The sequence below is a fragment of the Chelon labrosus genome, assembly GCF_963514085.1.
Source record: "Chelon labrosus genome assembly, chromosome: 7".
Taxonomy (NCBI): Eukaryota; Metazoa; Chordata; class Actinopteri; order Mugiliformes; family Mugilidae; genus Chelon; species Chelon labrosus.
This window is the reverse complement of record NC_140343.1, coordinates 29,295,314-29,307,798: the sequence shown is the minus strand read 5'-3', so window position 1 is coordinate 29,307,798 and position 12,485 is coordinate 29,295,314. Positions and strand designations below refer to the sequence as shown.

General features: G+C 39.5%; 1 protein-coding gene across 2 annotated transcripts in view; it reads right to left on the bottom strand.

The window, feature by feature from the left end:
* The window catches only part of negr1 (neuronal growth regulator 1), a 134,043-nt gene that overhangs the window by 71,990 nt on the left and 49,568 nt on the right, over positions 1 to 12,485 (bottom strand). The window lies entirely within an intron of this gene.

Genomic DNA, 12,485 nt, shown 5'->3' with positions numbered 1-12,485 from the left:
GAGCCCTCAGTTTTCCAGCTCAGAGCTTCCGTAGCTCAGTTGCTTTACAGTATAATATTGTTTGCGCCGGCTGAGAATAACAACAAAGTCTGGGAAACAATAAAAGATCAATACATAGCAGTAAAACTTCCTACAATATAATGTGAAAAACTTTTATCATCTATAGGACTGTAATGTGTGTAAATAACTGAACAGTGATTTATTCACCAGACAATAAACGGCGCTTTTGTTTCATGTCTTTAAAAACTCCTAATAAAAGACCATCAATCAATTCTTGTAGTTTTTGTAAGGAAGATAGCACAGAAAAAGCACTCTTAACACAGACCATCACCCCTAAAACCCACTGCTGCCAGTACTTTCTCACATGGTGATTGGTCCACACCTCTGTGCATCTGACACATGTGTATAGCTCAAGGCTAGACTGTTTAGTGCTATTGTAACCTCAAAAAGCTTGTGAGATTGACCTGGCAAGGTAACTGTATAATGTAAAGCCTCTCCCAATGCCATTGTACAATTTATTTCACCAGCTGTTCTCACCATAGACTGTAAAAGATGGCCCACGGAACAGCTCCGCAAAGGTGAAGCCAAAGCAAGTAGAGCTCCCCCTGGTGACAGGCTGCAGTATAGATCATAAGCTCCGCCCCCTTCATGTTAGTGTATGGGACTTGGGCCAAACTAAAACACGGAAGTACACATCAAATAGTTTTTATTCAAGGATGGTTTCAGTTGTTTTATGTAGTTAACATACTGGTGCATACTCAAGTGTCCATTTTTCTGATAAGTTTCGTTTTAGTTAGTTATTTGACGCTACAGAAACAGGATGTGACATCATGATGACTACAAGTTGCCACGGCAATTCTGTGAAGCGGTCCTGTAGGGCCGTAAGAGTTGTGTACAGTATATAATTCACATCAAAAACACGTGAATAAGTCCTGCAGAAGTGTGGTCGGGTCATAACGTGGCTCCCCGTGACTGTACCGCACAGAATCTGCCTCCAAACTCACAAGATGACTAGTGTCAATTTGGCCAATGTAAGGAAGAGGGAAGGCATTGTCCATATTTATATCCAGTGTATGGTTGTCACTGTTGACCTAAACCAGTGTGTGCTGGTAGCAGCATTGATTCTGCTCAGCGCTGCCTTCGCTCTGAATTTGACACTATTTTCTGTCACATTGCTTGTAATGCAAAAACCTATTTGAATTATAATTTGGGTGTCAAGAGTGTTGGACTGCAACAGACATCACATTTAAAACCTCCTCAAATGTGCTTTTGATCTATGTGGCGACAACTGAATTACCCTCCAGACTTCAACCAAAATCATCTGGATACAATCTGGATGTGACACAAACACATTTGACTGAGGTAGTTCATGGCAGTTATGCAACTCCAAATAGTAGTATGATCTTTCTATTGATATGCAAAACTGATTGTCGTCCCGTCCGTCCAACATTATGGGCAGTAACAGCATTTCAAAGTTACCTAAATCTAACTAAACTTAAACCCATCAGAGCTGTGGCAACTCATAACAAAAATAGCTTTAGGCAGAAGTCAGATAATCTACTTATTTAAACTCCAACTTTATATAAGTTTGATGATAATTCAGTACCACTATTAAGTACGAAGGTTTATAGCATAGGCAGTAGTGAAAGAGTGACATTTGGACAAAATGAATGCATAAACAAGACATATGATTCTCCCATCTGGTGATCCTCATTAGAACAAAAAAGCATCCGAAACAAAATCATACCATTTGTCATTAAGTCTTGTTGCTAGGTTAAAGAGATGAAACATTACAAGCTTTGTTGTTTGAATTCCAAATCCACTGATGAGAAGATCAAGTTACTGCAAACAATTTGTGTTGGCTTTGTTTTTTGATGAAACAGTTTACAGGCAATTTTAGAACTTAATTAGCTGTTATCATTCGTGTTTATTAAAAAACAAAGTATTTGTAGAGTCAGTAAGAGTGTAAACAGCATTTAGTATTGTAAAGCAGGCAGCCTTATACTGAATATATTGAAACAGACGATCAAGGTCTACCAATAGCTTATGTGACGGCAATGAAGCTGTTTCACAGCAGCTCGCTGAGGAAGCATTTTGCAAAAATGTGAAAGACACCGAAATACAGTTTTAACCTCTGGTCAGGGCAACTCTGGTGAGAATTTCCTACATTCTCGTCTTGAATTTCATACCTAAAAAGAGAAAAATGCACCTGGACAGGAAGGAACCCAGTTTACGGGTCGCAGAAGTAATGACAATGTTCCTCAAATGATATCACTGACTCTTTATGCAGTACATCTAAATGTCAGTTGAATAATATGCTGTAGCTGTTGTGAAAATGCTAGTGTTACACATCAGAAGGCAACAAAGCAAATACCTTGAACCAATGAGGCCTGAGCAGGTGGATGTTTTCTTTTTATTTTTCTAACCAGATTTATTGGGAGACCAGAAGATAATACACGTATTGCAATGTGGTGCAGGTGGTATTAAAAGCTCACATTGTGTCTCTATCATGGTAATCAGTTTTTACCAGAACATATATTGCAATAAAAACTTGTTGTTAGACCAACACCTAGTAAATCTTGGCTTAAAAAAACTCTCCAAGTATGGCTGGGTAAAGTGCCAAAAAGCCTTCATCTCAGCCAAAGATTGTTTCCAAGCTGAGGCAACTAAACTAGTTGGACCTGACAAGTAAAAGTAACCAAAACTGACCATTTGGTTAAAGTAGAGAAAATTTGTTAAAACCTAAGGTGGAAATTATTCACGTCCATGTTTACCAGTGCTGTGTTAACTGCTGTTGTGGGAAGCCTGGGTTGCGAAATTATTGGTTAAAACAAGTCCATTTCTATTATTATTTTATTTTTTTCTTAAGGTGCTTCTCACTAAAAGCTCCATTATCCTTCTACACCTCCGCTTCTTGAAACACTCGTGACTGCGCTACCCCAAAACCCTTTGCTCGATACAAGCGGGGCTTGTTGTTTTCTTTATGTGCTAATTCATTAACGATGCTATGATTGTCATGTTTGCCCATTCCTCTCTAGTTTCTCTTCTCCAGCCCTGCAGGAGGTGCTGAGAGTGAGCTGCCACAGCTGATCTAGGTGACATCATCTCCTTCCTGCCAGACACCGCGGGTGAATAAATAAGCCTCTAATGACACCACCTTGAATTACAGAAATGCTTACAGCTGAACTATCAGAATGCAGGGTTTTTCTTTCTGGGGATGCAGAGTGGGTTGCACGTAGGTGGGATCTCCTATGAATCCTGACAGGCTTCTCCAGGATGACTTCTACTACCAAATTGCAGGACCCCATTACTGGCTAAACCTACTGCCATCAAGCTTTCCAATTAGAGCACAGAGGGGAAGCCAGGCCACTTGTTGTAATGGACGGCAGTATGGGCGATGAGTCATGGAAGGCTGGGAGAAAGGAAAAGAAAAGGCAACAAGGACAAGAGAGTCCTCGTTCATTTTTCACCATCATCCTGAACAACATTAAAATGGATAAGATGCTGTAAGTGCCCCAAGCATGTTTCCTGTCCAAACACAATACAATATAATGGTCTTATTAAAACACAGACGTTCTGGTCTGAGGACAGACTTTCTTTAATCAGCAGCATGAAGCATTTTAGAATTGGATTAGGGGTAGATTAAAGTTTTACTTTTCAGCTTTGCTTGATACAGAGAAGTAATCCTGGGGATATTTTTAAAATGATACTTACAATTGTAAAATTACCTGTTCTAAAGTTTATGACACTAATACAGATGGATTATAATGGACCTGTAAAATAAACCTCTGTTTCTAGGGTGTAATATACACCTCCATAATGAGGCATTTCCCACAGAGCTCTACCTAAAGATTTTCAATTCCCTTTCCTCATTGCATGCGGCAAAAAAGAACCAACTTCCACTCTGTTAATTAGGTGTCAGACACGGAAACTAAACACAAACACTGACAGATTATATTACTCAAAGGGATTACTTCTATTTGCAGTGTCATAAAGCAGGCGCAGATAATTTGTAGTACTTAACTTGGGTAAAAGTTCGTCCAAGTGGAAAGAGAAATCTGTCATTATTAGATGTTACTTTTATTTATTTATTTTAACATGCATGTGACAGAACCATGTAACCTCAGTGACTGGAAAGGACTTTCCCGATTAAGATGGCAGATATTGTCTATCACACCATCATTTGATGGGCGCCTCAGACTCAGTCCATTGACTTAAAATGTACAAATCTTCAAAAGCTGGATCATGTGCCCTAAGTGTATTCTTTCAATCAAATAACACCATACTTGATTCCTGGCACCATAAACCTTAAAAGTCACTCTACCTCTAATATTACTTTCTATGCTCTCGTAGTGTTATTAAACATATCAGTCTCAATCGTTTTTCAATGGAAAAACACACACACCTATACGCCAATAACAAAAAGCAATAAAAATGTTCAGAAAAAAGGAGATGTTTTCTTTTTCTTTCCATTTATTTGAGCCCAGCAGCAACAGAGGAGGTGGACTAAGTGCTAGAATACCAGGGCCAAAACATAAAATCTCATCATCTCCTATTGCTTGTCAGTATTTGGCATCTCTTCACATTCTAAGTTCTCCTTGTGGCTAAAATGTTGGGTAGGTTAATAAAAGATTGAGATGTGAGGGGTTGTAGCAGACAGCAAATGGATAAAGACATAAATAGTTTCTTGGCAAGCGCACATTAGCTGATGAACATTATTCCATAATGGTATCATTACGTATGATAAATTCCAATGATTTACCCTATTAATGTACTGCAGGAATACGCCTAGGGGATAGTACGTGACGGTGTGGGAAAACCGGTACAGTGTGATGATATACTGCATGTCAGCAGCTGCACTAGCCTCTTTTGCAGCAGAGAGATTGTTTTTGAGATGTGGAGTGTACTATATTACAGGTGCAAATCTTTAACATGGGATTGTTCTCTAGTGGCTTTTTTTGTGATAGAGTGACCTAGTTTTTGTTTTTTTTCTCTGTTCATACGTCTCAATAAGAACCTACACCTCGCTGTATCACTGTAAATGCACCTGGCATACATTCTTACAGTAAAAACCCATGGCATTTACTTTAGATGAAACCCTGATGTTCTATTTTTTTCCTCTCAATTTATTTCACTGGCCCACTTTTTTGCTTCAAGCAGCATTCCTGTCTGTGACCGAAACTGAAATGACCCCTATACCACGGTAACAATAATGTTCTGGTGAGGTGATGATAGCCTTGGAGAAAAAGAAAACATTGGACAATTCTACTTCGGGCCTCCAAAATGTACCCACAATGGACTGATGTTGCCAGAGTCAAAGTGAAACAATTGTCGCCATGTTGAGGCTCTTGTTTATTTGATGGGACAGATGGAACAGTTTAGCAGATAGTGAGTTAATCAGGCTAATATAGTGTAAGATGAACAACTATTTATTTTTTTCTGGAAACAAGCCCCTTGCACAAATCCAAGGAAACTATGGACCCCATTTCTGCTCAACTTGTAATTAACCATTAGTTGATGATAATATTCCTGTCGTGATCTAATGGTGCAAAAATAACATGCTTCCGCAAATGTCACAACCGATACATATGATGAGTAATTGCCACTGAGGTTAACGATGCACAAAGCGTGATTATGGAGAGCTTGTTACCAATTTCATGCAGTTCTGGGGAATTTGTGAATTAAGGGAAATCAATTGATGAAAATGAACTTTTCGAAATACCTTGTGAGAGGCTATTAATCTTCAATGGGAGAGCTGCACTGGGCATGTAATTCAAAGATAAGCTATCTAATTTATTCATGCTAATCAGCGTCTTTCCGCCACAGCATCTTGCTTATAAACAAAATTCCTCTACATGGGGCACTCTTTTTACTCTCATGAATGATCACTGGGTTTTCAATTAACTGCGTGGCTTCAAAGTGTCTTTGAAAGGCGCAGCGACACACAAGAGGCTTATTTTAAATGGTTCACTGTCATTAGGAAACACTAAGACTGTCAGAGGGCACACTGCTTTCCCACTACAAAATATCAGCCAGTGACCAAACGACCGTTGCTATGGGTGATCCTCTGTGCATCTCAGCCCGTGTGTGATGAGTGTGGATGTGTATGTGTGTGAACTGGGTGATTAGATGTGAGGACACAAAGCTCTGCTTCCATCTGTCACTGGGCCTTGATGCAGCGTTAAAGGTCAAAGTTCAAACTTTAGAACCCAGGTCATGATTAATGGAGAGAAAGCAGTTGGCAGCCAGCAGACACACACTTCACCTAGTCGGAGGGAAGGAGCTCGGCTCAGTGGGTGTTCAGATCTGCTCTTTACCGGCCCTTTGCTAATCCGTTTGTCATGATTCAGATATTTCCTGAGTCAAGACCATAGACTGTATATAAATATAAACAACATGTCCCCACTCCCTTGCATTGATCAAAGTAATGCTAGTTTCCCAGGGATAGACCCTTTTTGTGACAGTAAACATGATGATGTTTTTTAGTGGGCGGGGCTTAGCTGACGCTGAAACAAATCCACAGGAATAGTTAGATAACACAGACAAGCAGCTTCTGTCAGCTTGTTTTTGACAATGGTGGACGAAAACAGTTATGTTTTTATCTGAATATATTCGGTCACACCAGGACTGAGAGTGTTACTTGAAAAAGTTAACATTAATAGATGGGACCACATTGGCCAACCCGTACACAATAAGAAAATGGATGAAGGATCTGACAGGATTACCTACTGTGCAGCAGTCAGATACTTGATAGAAAAACCAAGCATGTACACTAAACAGAAAATGAGGGCATATGAATCCACAGATACCTATAATAATGTCCTGAATGGTTATGAACAAGAGTTTTGTGTTGTCCAAGCTGAAGTTCTGCCTGGCTAGGGGCAAATTTGGAATACTGACCTGTATCAGGCTTGGGTTATTGTGAACAAAACCAGCAGCTACATCTTGACAGCTAACTGCATTAGCATGGCTGGGTAAGTAACCTACATCTTGTATTTGACAACCATAAAGTTAACTACATGTGTTAGATATGCAATAGTTATATGCTAATGCATATGCCAACGGAGGCTATTGTAAAAGCAAAATCTTGTTAGCTGTGTTATGTTTTGCAAAAAATGAAGTAAATGAAGCTTTTTGTCAAAGTATCAACATAGCTCATTATTCTAATGTCAGCTAACTTTCTAGTGGGAGCTAGCAAATTATTGCTAGCTATTTTTTGAATGTACACACACTATGGTGTTTGCCTCCAGCTAACCGCCGCAATGAAGTCATAACGTAGGCTGTAAAAGGATCTACGGGAGCGGCGCCACTTTGCGAGTCTTCGCAGAATGGTGGAGAGTGGAGCCACACAGAGCCAGGTTAACAATGATCTGCCCACACTTTCGCCAGACTCACTTGTCTTTTCATTTAATTAATACTACGCTCTGCTCTACCTCCACCAGTTACAAAGAAATTTTGGATTATACACTTATTTATTTATTTATCAGAAAAATGAACACTTGAGTATGCATCGGTATGATATTAAGTATCTAAAATAAATCCCTATCCTTGAAAAAAAAATGTATTTGACATGCGCTTGTTTGTTTTAGATTGACCCAAGTCCCATCCACTAACATGGAGGCGTTGGCGCTTATAATTAGGGGGAGCTCTACTTGCTTTGGCTTCACTTTTGGGGAGCTGTTCCTTCCATCTTTATACAGTCTATGGTCAGTACACACAAAACGCTTTGAGGTGTCATTGTTACAGTAGTTAGATTCAAATGCTATCATTAACTAAGTAACAAGAATAGTAAATGGTTTACATATGCTTTCATACCTTGGTGGTATTAAAAGTAATATGTTTTTCCTTCATACACACGCCATTAGAACTCCCATACATGGTGCTTGTCTGCCATTGCCTCAGTGTCTTGCCCAAGGACACTTAAGCTTGTGGACGGGCGGGAGATAGTTCGGATGAGTATCTTTTAACATATTCTTAACATATTCTCATTTCTAGAACACCCATCACCATCAGAGCAATGTGCAGTGCCCTGTCTTACTAGATCCATTTGTAATGACATTAAGCCATTATGTTGAAATATTAACATGCATCTGTCTGATTGAGCCATGTGCTACAGAAGAAGTCTGAGTTTTCAGGAAGAGCAGTGAATTTTCAAGGACCTAAGGAGTTCTGTGGAATGAGGGTCTAAACACATTCATTGTTTGTCAAAGTCTCTCTTTCTGTCTCTCTGATTTATTTCTCTCATTGGTGAGTCATAAGTCCATGATAAATAGCACGGGCTGCCAAACAATTCAAGGTTCAAGTGCTAAAGAGGAGTGGGTGCGTGTGCGTACGTGTGTGGCATATGAGCACACGCTCAAGTATTGAAGGTGTTTACATCCGGCACGTGTTTGTCAGCTGGCGCCCAGTATTGACTGGTTTTCTTCACCGCCTGCAACACTGGCTAATGGGAGAAGATTTGGACTCAACAACATGTAAGTAATACAGGGAAATTCATAACCACTGAGGGCTTTGGAAAAGGCCAGCGTCATGAATATTCAATAAAGTGCTCATTATTTAAAACCCTCAGCTACACTGCAGAATACAGATGTCAATCCCTGCTATTTGTTTATGCTGTAACTCTACAGTGAACATGTTCATACTGAGCTCTGATCATTTGAAATCATAAAGAGTCCCATCTCGTGTCTTTGATAATATATCCTGTGTTGTGCCACTTTAATTCTATTACAAAAAAGCAAAAGGGCAGCTGTAACCAAATTCTAGTCCAGCTACAAGTCAAGGAAGCAGACTGAGGAGGGGAAATCTCTCTCTGCTCTTTAATTGCACTTTGGCCAGCAGATAAATTTTAAGGATGAGACAGGCGAGCGGCACCCCACTGCTGGTGGTCAGTTTGCGTTCAGGGTGATGTATGCAACAGTGCTGTAGGGCCAGGGAGTGCAGCCTGTGATATTTATCTGCCCAATTAAGGCCAGTGTATCCCTGAGATGTCTGCCAATGCTTCACCTCCAGCAAATCTGTTTCACAGCCATCCCGCTGTTGATGAAGGTTGCATTGTATGGTAAACACTGCCTAGAGGACTGACCGTGCTTGGATCCACGCAGAAGTGAGAGAGCCCATGTTTCTGTTGTGATTTACACCTCTGAAAACCGACTGTTTAACAACAACAAAAACCAACGGGCTAACACCAATGGCTGATGAAAAATCTGAATTTAGACTCTTCAAACACGCACCTAAAACGGAGTCTGAATGTCCACTATTCAGCAAAAAGCATCTTAAAAGTATATTTCATCATTTGATTTTACTGAGATTAGGACTGTAAATAATAAATAGTAAACTAGGACTGCAAGGAAAAAAGCATTTTCATTATCATTTCATATATGCCCATAAATTTTCTCGACTTACAAAAATTGCCACCAACCTCTCATTTACAACAAGTGGAATGGTCTAGATCACTAGATGGTGCAAAATGTTCAACTAATCGCTTTCCAAAATCACTGGGTTTGTAAAGCCAGTTCACCATGAAATAGTGTAAACATATGTGTACTATAAAGCAGCAGAGAGCAGAAAAACTGAAATGACAAAAACCTAATTTCTACTATTAAAACTTTCCCCAGGGATTAGGAATCTTTGGTGGTTTAGAGATTAAATAGAGTTCTAGAAAATGTGTATTACCCCTGTAGTTATATATATACAGTTTGAAATCCGTTTCTTTACTTATGATCTAATTTTTTGGGCCCCTCGAAGTGAATGCTTTTGCTACTACTGCTTGTTTCCAGTGCTGACTAAATAACCCCCTCAGCTACAACACTGCTCGAATCTTCTCCATGTATACTGTTGTTGCAGTGTCACTTAAACAATAATGGCTGTCCACTGTTTTACATCCCGCTATCTTTGTTTTATAGTCTTTTGCATTAGGACCATCTACTGGACTGCAGGGTTAGGGTTAGCAGACTAATGTGCCTTATCTTTGCAGGCTCCAATGATCAACCAACGGTCTAAGAGAAGCTTGAATAAAGATCTTGAGAACAGGAGTTCCAGGTATTTGATGTGAAACATCACTAAAGTCAGATAATGCCAATTTGTACGTTTAAGTACATGCACTCAGAAGAGGATGTTTGGCATTATTTGGCTTGTTTGTGGTCTAGATTACTGATTGTGTCAGCATTGGTCAGCACTTAATATAAACTATTTACAAAGAGGGTAAATTCCTTTGAATCTATTTAAGAGTGACACTGAACATTTCTGTTGAAGAAGAGAGGCTCGGAACAGCTGTGGTGAACATCTCATTTGCCTGGTTTAAAAACTGTTGCTGCCCTAATCTCCTTTTATTTGAGTGATTCAAATAAGCCTTTGTCGTATTCATTGACCGCTGATTCCACCACATAAAAAACTATGAAGCCAGTCAGGTGGGATAAAGAATTTGTCAAACGTGTGAATACGTTTGGCTCAGGTCGTTGTAAGGCAACTCACAGAGCCTCACGAGTCTTAAATCAGCACATTTCTGCAATCAACAAGGCCAACTCACGCTCAAACAGAAAATGGCTAAGATGAACAACATGTCAGACTGGATGATGATGTGAAAGCCCAAGAGCAATTCGGTCTGACTCAGAAAAGTATGGTACGCCCATTGCAGTGATACAAATAATGCTGTGAAAATGTATGTTAGGGCTGAATTCACCGTGACAACAGGCAGATGTGACAGAAAAACAACCGCAAACAAACACAGCTACAAGAAATTATTTGTTAACAGCAACTCTTCTAACTAAATTATGATAGTTGCAATAATCCGTGATTATGACTCACTACATTTATTCAATTTAATATTTCTTTCCCTCCCTTTTTTTTTTTTTTAAATGTCATTGAACTGCAGACACCTGGAACGCTGTGTTAGAAATCTGCTTTTCCCTGACTGTCAACACAGTTTACATTTTAGTCTTTCCCAATATAAAATGTACAACCCAATTCTTATCATCCTTGCAGTGTAAGAGCCATGACAACTTCTTTAATATTAACCGCCTATCAGCAACAGTGAGAGACAACAGAGATGAATTTTCCCTGCCCATTAATCTAATATCATCCACCAGTGCTGGCATGCAGAGAAGAACTTCGGAAAAGAAAAGATAATTAAAGTGGGACTGCATCCAAGAAAATTCTCTGGAAGTAAATCTACATTTTCTGGTTTGGAACGACCCCATTACTGTAATCTAAAGCTCAGTCTGATGTACAATTTTAAACCTTCAAAGCACAAATGGTACAAAAACATCACTCTGCTTTTCGCTGTGGATAAATTAGATCCAGAATCAATGCGCACATAACAACCAAGCTTTCCATAATAGATCAATTTGACTCTAAGATTAGCAGGATTCAGACAGTCTACCTTTATGTTAAGCTGTTTTACTTGTAAAGACCATTCCAAGGGCCTAAATAAAAAATGTCCAAGTAAGTCTCCACTTAAGCTGTGTCTATTCCCTCGCTAGAGAACAGAGACGTGAGAGCTGAGTGGCTGACCTTTGCCCTTATTCATTTTAATTAACCATTGCTAATATCAGCCATTTCCATGATGAGGACTCAAATTAGAGTGCAAAAACACACAACCACCTACTCACACCGGCATGTGCAAGATGACACACTCATATAGGACTGCATGGAAGCGCAAACACATCCCAGAAGCCAGACATTTACAGGGGCTTAGATTAGGATTCACAAAGTCACACCCAGAAACACACACTCACACACACCGATGGCAATGATTAGTGGCTAACTAAATGTCAGGGGCCATAATGGCAAATCTGTTCCTTTAGACACACTCATATTCTCTCTACATTTTCCCCTGCAATATCAATGGCAGAGCGCATTGTTTAAATGCATTATTATTCCACAAAGACTCTTGATACACGGTTGTTCCAGCTGGGGACAGTAACACTGGTTCCCTATCTTGTCCTTACAGCGCTCGGACATCTGAACACAGATACAGGCAGGGTGACTGTCTCTGTTTTTTGCTTTATTACGAGTCAGATTACTTATCTTGAGTATAACTTTTATCCAAAACTAGAGAACAATTTCAATATCATCATCTCCGTTCATTAATACTTACATTATATCAACGTTATAGTGTGGAACTTTTAGATATGAGGAAACATCATCTACATGCAAGTCCTTTCCGAACAAGCTCACACAATAATTAAGCTAATCCTTGCCAGGTTTTTTATTTAATTTTTTCTTTTTTTTCTTTTTTTTTGATCGAGGCCAACCTTCCCACACTAGCTGTGTATCAACCAGCAATGTGTGCCAAAGATAAAGAGGAGAACTACTGCAGCAAGATGAGATGCATCAGCCTACAACAGTGCCTTACTTACTGTGTGCAACTTCAGTTCAATGAATTCAAGCTACAGTATGTAGCTTTAAAACTGACAGATGAGTCAAGTCTTAGCAATTTTGCTTTTAAAAAATCTCTCCATGGAATCATGCATCATGTATACATACAA